The 5,164-nt window shown below is 60.8% G+C and overlaps 1 non-coding gene across 1 annotated transcript; it reads right to left on the reverse strand.

Moving 5' to 3' along the window:
- Positions 1-512: 512 nt before the first annotated feature.
- On the reverse strand, positions 513-703 carry LOC135984625 (U2 spliceosomal RNA). The gene has a single exon (XR_010605671.1). It is a non-coding gene; the product is annotated as a U2 spliceosomal RNA (small nuclear RNA).
- Between the last annotated feature and the right edge of the window lie 4,461 nt (positions 704-5,164).

Genomic DNA, 5,164 nt, shown 5'->3' on the forward strand with positions numbered 1-5,164 from the left:
GCCACAGGGGTCCGCAGGCAGAGCGGCTATGGGGGGGCGGTGCAGAATATGGGGGCTGGAGGGGAGAGAGGAGGGAGCGAGGACCCGAGAGCGGAGGGCAAAGGACGGGGGAGTGTCACGGGGGAAAGAACGCGCGCGGGGCACATTCGGAGAGAAACCGCTTGGGGAGGGAAGGAGACGCAGAGGGGGACGGGAGACGGACACGGACACGCGAGGGTGATGTGGAAATAACAAGGTGCACGGGCGGCCGCGGGCGGGGGTGATCCGCGCTGGAGGGTCCGCCCGGGACCACCCACAGCAGACGAGTCACCGGGACAGCCCGCAGCGGAGAACCCGCTCTGGAGACCCGGCCTACGCCAGGAAACCCGCACCGGATCAGCCCCGACAATGCCCCTCCGACGGGCCAAAGAACGCCAGACACACCACACGCTCCACTCCACGCACAACGCCCGCGAGCCCCGCACCCGGCGCCCCTTCGCTCTGTCTTCAACCACGAAAGGATCCCCACCGGGGTGGGGTGCACCGTTCCCGGAGGCACTGCAATACCGGGACGATGCGTGGAGCGGAGGGAGCAAGCTCCGGATCCAACTCCCAGGCCCAAAAATCCGTTTAATATAAAGTCCTCTCATCGAGGACGTATCAGATATTAAACTGATAAGAACAGATACTACACTTGATCTTAGCCAAAAGGCCGAGAAGCGATGCCCCACCCCCTCCGCCGCACCGCCCCATCCTCTTCCAGACCCTCCGACCTCGCGGTCACTCCCGCCGCGCCGCGCCGCACCCACGCCCGAGCGCCTTTCCCGCTCTACTCCCCTCACTCTCGCCCACGGTTCCACCGGGGTCCGCGGGCACCGACTCTCGCCGCGCCCGGAGACGCCCCGCGACGAGCCTCCCAGCGGCCCCTTCGGCCTCTCGGGTACGCGATTGGTGTATGCCCGCCTCTAATTTGCATTCTCCCCGCCCCTCGTCACGCCGGCCCTCGTCCCCGCGCGCCCCGCCCCTTGTTTCCTGTCCGCGATCTGATTGGCACGATCCGCATCCAGATTTGCATTCGCCCCGCCCACTCACCTCTCCGCCCACACCCCGAGCCGATTTGCGTACTCGGCGCGGCTTTTGCTTCTGTTCTATTTCTGCCCAACCTCTTCTATTGCTATTTCTCCTGTGTCTAGCTCTAGTTTTATTTTTCTCCGTATTTTTCTTTTTCTTTCCTATTTCTCTTTCCCGGCGGCCCGTTCGACCGCTGCTCTCCTGATTTCTACGTCCCGCCCTTAGTGCGGCGCGGCGCGCGGTCGCGGAGCCCAATGCGCACGCGCAGCTCTGCTGGCGCAGTGCTGCGATTTCGCCAGCAGGCGGCAGCAGTGAGCAGCCGGCGGGAATGCTTGGGTGCCTGTTTTCCCCAAAATTGTTCTTTTTAATTTTATTCCCCCACCCCTTCCCGCCCTCCCGCCGTTGCGGACCCAGATTCAGGGTGTCCGGGACGTTTTTGTGCCGTGGCGACGCCTCCCGCTCCGTGCCTGCGGCCCCACAGGGTAAACTCCCTACTTAGGGGAGCCGGCCCCAAATTGCGGTGGGAAAAGGGGGAAATGGAGAAGCGGGAGAGAGGCAGCTGTTGGAAGTGCTTTTATATCTTTATTTCTTCAGAAATATATCAAGCGCGATTGACTTTTTAAATCCTTTCTATACACAGGGGGCTTTGAGGCCAATTGTCTGAGGTTCAACCAGGCCGAGTTGCCGGGTCCTGCACTTGGGCCACAACAACCCCGCGAACGCTGCAGGCTGGGGAAGAGCGGCTGGAAAGCGCCTCGCAGAAAAGGCCCTGGGGGTGTTGGTGCCAGCGGCTGAACATGAGCCAGCGTGTGCCCAGGCGGCCAAGAGGCCACCAGCATCCTGGCTTGTATCAAGAATAGTGTGGCCAGCAGGACTAGAGAAGTGATTGTGCCGCTGTGCTGGGCACTGGGGAGGTCAAACCTCCAATCCTGGGGGCAGTTTGGGGCCCCTCACGCCAAGAAAGGCCTTGAGGTGCTGGAGCGAGTTGAGAGAAGGGAACGGAGCTGGGGAAGGGGCTGGAGCACAAGTGCGATGGGAGCGGCTGAGGGAGCTGGGGGTTCAGCTGGAGAACAGGAGCTGAGGGGAGACCTTCTGATCTCTGACCTGCCTGAAAGGAGCTTGGAGCCGGGGCGGGGTGGGGGGGGGGGGGTTGGGCTCCGCTCCCCAGGAACAAGCGCCAGGAGCAGAGGAAACGGCCTCGAGTTGCGCCAGGGGAGGTTGAGGTTGGATCTGGGGACCAATTTCTTCCCCAAAGGGCTGTCGGGCGTTGGAACAGGCTGCCCAGGGCAGTGCTGGAGTCACCGTCCCTGGAGGAGCGTAAAAGGTGTTTAGACAAGTTCCTTAGGGACATGGTTTAGTGCTAGAGTTACGTTAGGTTATGGCTGGACTCGATGATCCTCAGGGTCTCTTCCAACCGAAATGATTCTATGATTCAAGATCTTCTAAACCGGCCACCAGCCTGCTTAGGGTCCCCCCAGCTTCCAACTTTCCTTACACTTAACAGGCACGTGCTTTGTTCCATCTTCCAGCAGCAAAAACACACACGGTCTCAGACCCAGAGCACAACCTCGGGATGCCCACGCACACTTTGTTGTTCTGATGAGGAGCCACGGGCATCCCCGCGAGTACGGCTGCACGCAGCAGAGCAGGCGTGGATTTAACCCCGAGCGAGAGGCCGGCTGCCCACGGGCAGAATGAACTCACCTCCGTGCTGCCCAGAGCTCCTGCTGGGGACAGCCCTGCCTGCACCGGCCGCTCCGCAGCTGTGCCGGGAGCACAGCCCGGTCCTCGGGGGCTGCCACGAACAGACACCCCAGCTCGTTGCAGCTCCTGCTCATTGCAGCCGCAGGTGATTTTGCTCTGGCCGATGCACACTCGAGGCAGCACACAGCCCCTCTCACTCCAGCTCCTGCTCACTGCAGTGCTGGCTGACTGAAGCTCCAGTTCCTTCAGCTCCTTCTCCTGACAAGCTCCAGCTGTTCCTACAGTTCCTACAAGGTTGTAAACCAATTGCTGTGAAAAGCCGAGTGTTAGGATTAAACACCATAGTTATACATTGTATAAATACTACTGAGTTTGTATGATCAGTTAACTATTCCAAGCTGTGTACAAAGACAAAAAATCTTTTAGGAACCTCTAGCCATCATGTGACAAGACTAGGCCTAACGTAGCAAGACTAGGCCTAATGTAACAGAAACCTAACAAAGAAACAACAGCTCTGCAGAGACTGGACTTGAGGCAAAGCGGGGTGTCCTTGGCTTGCAAGCTGGGAAAGTGGAATATTCCACTAAATGAAGAAAGAGCTACAAGACTCGCACTGAGTAGCAGCACAAAATGACAGTATGCTTGTTCAAGAAATCAGGTTAAGAAGCCGACACTGGGGCGAGAGGGGGGGGCACCAGGCTGTGAAGACAACGGGGACATTAGAGACCCCTGATGAACACTCTGGAATACCAAAGATGAACTTCCGGCAAGGGGCGGGTCTATGTAAATAATTTATGTTTAATGCATTATCTAATTAGTATAAACAGATGAATACGCAACAGGTATAGGTAATAAATGCCAAGAAGTGCAAATCATGCGCACACTCGATCAGAGGAACGATCCTCTGAGTGTCCAGCACCCTGCAATAAAAGCGCTGCCTCTTAACACTTTCAAAGCAGTGTTAAGGGATCTTTTTGCCAGCTTTTCAGTATCAGCACGTCGGCCTCCTGAACTCTGGCGTCGGACACCACCGGACCCCCACCTCTGGGAGGTCCATGCCCCTGCCCAGTCCCTGCTCTCCCCTGCAGCGCCCACTGCCCTCCCACCCCCTACAAAACCAGCCAAACCGGCTTTGGCTTTTGGCCCAAACCAGCTCCCCTAGTGCCCATTTCTGAGCCCAACCCCAGCTGCTGAGCCTGTTCTCCAGTCCCAAAAACGCAAGATTTGACCTCTATTCCTGAGCCTGAGGCCGCACAACTCCAGCTGTTTCTGAGCCCCAAAATCCACTGCCTAAGACTGTTTGCAAGCCCCAGGAACAGAAATCTCCGTCTCCGTTTCTGGCCCCCAGCAGCTGCTTTCTGGCCCCTTGCACCCCCGCGTGCGATGCTGAGGGCTGGGGGGAGCTCAGCCCCGCCCCCAGCCCCGCACCCCCGGGCCCCACACGCAGTTTGGGGAGCGCTGGGAGCTGCGGAGCGCCCGGCCCCGTCCTGCGGGCAGCACCAGCACAGGCGGGGCAGCGCTTCTTCATTGCCGGGGATGGGACGAGGCCGCCCCTGCTCGCCCCGGCCGGACACGGGCTCGGCCCCAAACCCCCCGCGCCCGGGGCAGCGCTGTCCCGAGGCCGCTCCACCCCAGGGGTCGCTCGGCTCGGGGCTCGGCCGCGCCCGCAGCAGCCTGGAGCGCGGGGACCCACCGCACATCGCGGAGCCGGAGCTGCAGTTCCGCCCTTTGGCCGAACGGCAGCAGGGAAAACGGAACAACATAGAAACAAACACCGAGGAGGGACGGAAATGAAAACAATTGCAAAGCCCAAATTCCCGATGAGAACAACAGCGGCGGGACTGGGGTGCAGAGAATTGCGGGGGGAGACAACGGGCGGTTTGAGGGGTGCAGGCGGCGCCACAGGGGTCCGCAGGCAGAGCGGCTATGGGGGGGCGGTGCAGAATATGGGGGCTGGAGGGGAGAGAGGAGGGAGCGAGGACCCGAGAGCGGAGGGCAAAGGACGGGGGAGTGTCACGGGGGAAAGAACGCGCGCGGGGCACATTCGGAGAGAAACCGCTTGGGGAGGGAAGGAGACGCAGAGGGGGACGGGAGACGGACACGGACACGCGAGGGTGATGTGGAAATAACAAGGTGCACGGGCGGCCGCGGGCGGGGGTGATCCGCGCTGGAGGGTCCGCCCGGGACCACCCACAGCAGACGAGTCACCGGGACAGCCCGCAGCGGAGAACCCGCTCTGGAGACCCGGCCTACGCCAGGAAACCCGCACCGGATCAGCCCCGACAATGCCCCTCCGACGGGCCAAAGAACGCCAGACACACCACACGCTCCACTCCACGCACAACGCCCGCGAGCCCCGCACCCGGCGCCCCTTCGCTCTGTCTTCAACCACGAAAGGATCCCCACCGGG

Source organism: Caloenas nicobarica, chromosome 1, assembly GCF_036013445.1.
Source record: "Caloenas nicobarica isolate bCalNic1 chromosome 1, bCalNic1.hap1, whole genome shotgun sequence".
In the NCBI taxonomy this organism is placed as follows: domain Eukaryota; kingdom Metazoa; phylum Chordata; class Aves; order Columbiformes; family Columbidae; genus Caloenas; species Caloenas nicobarica.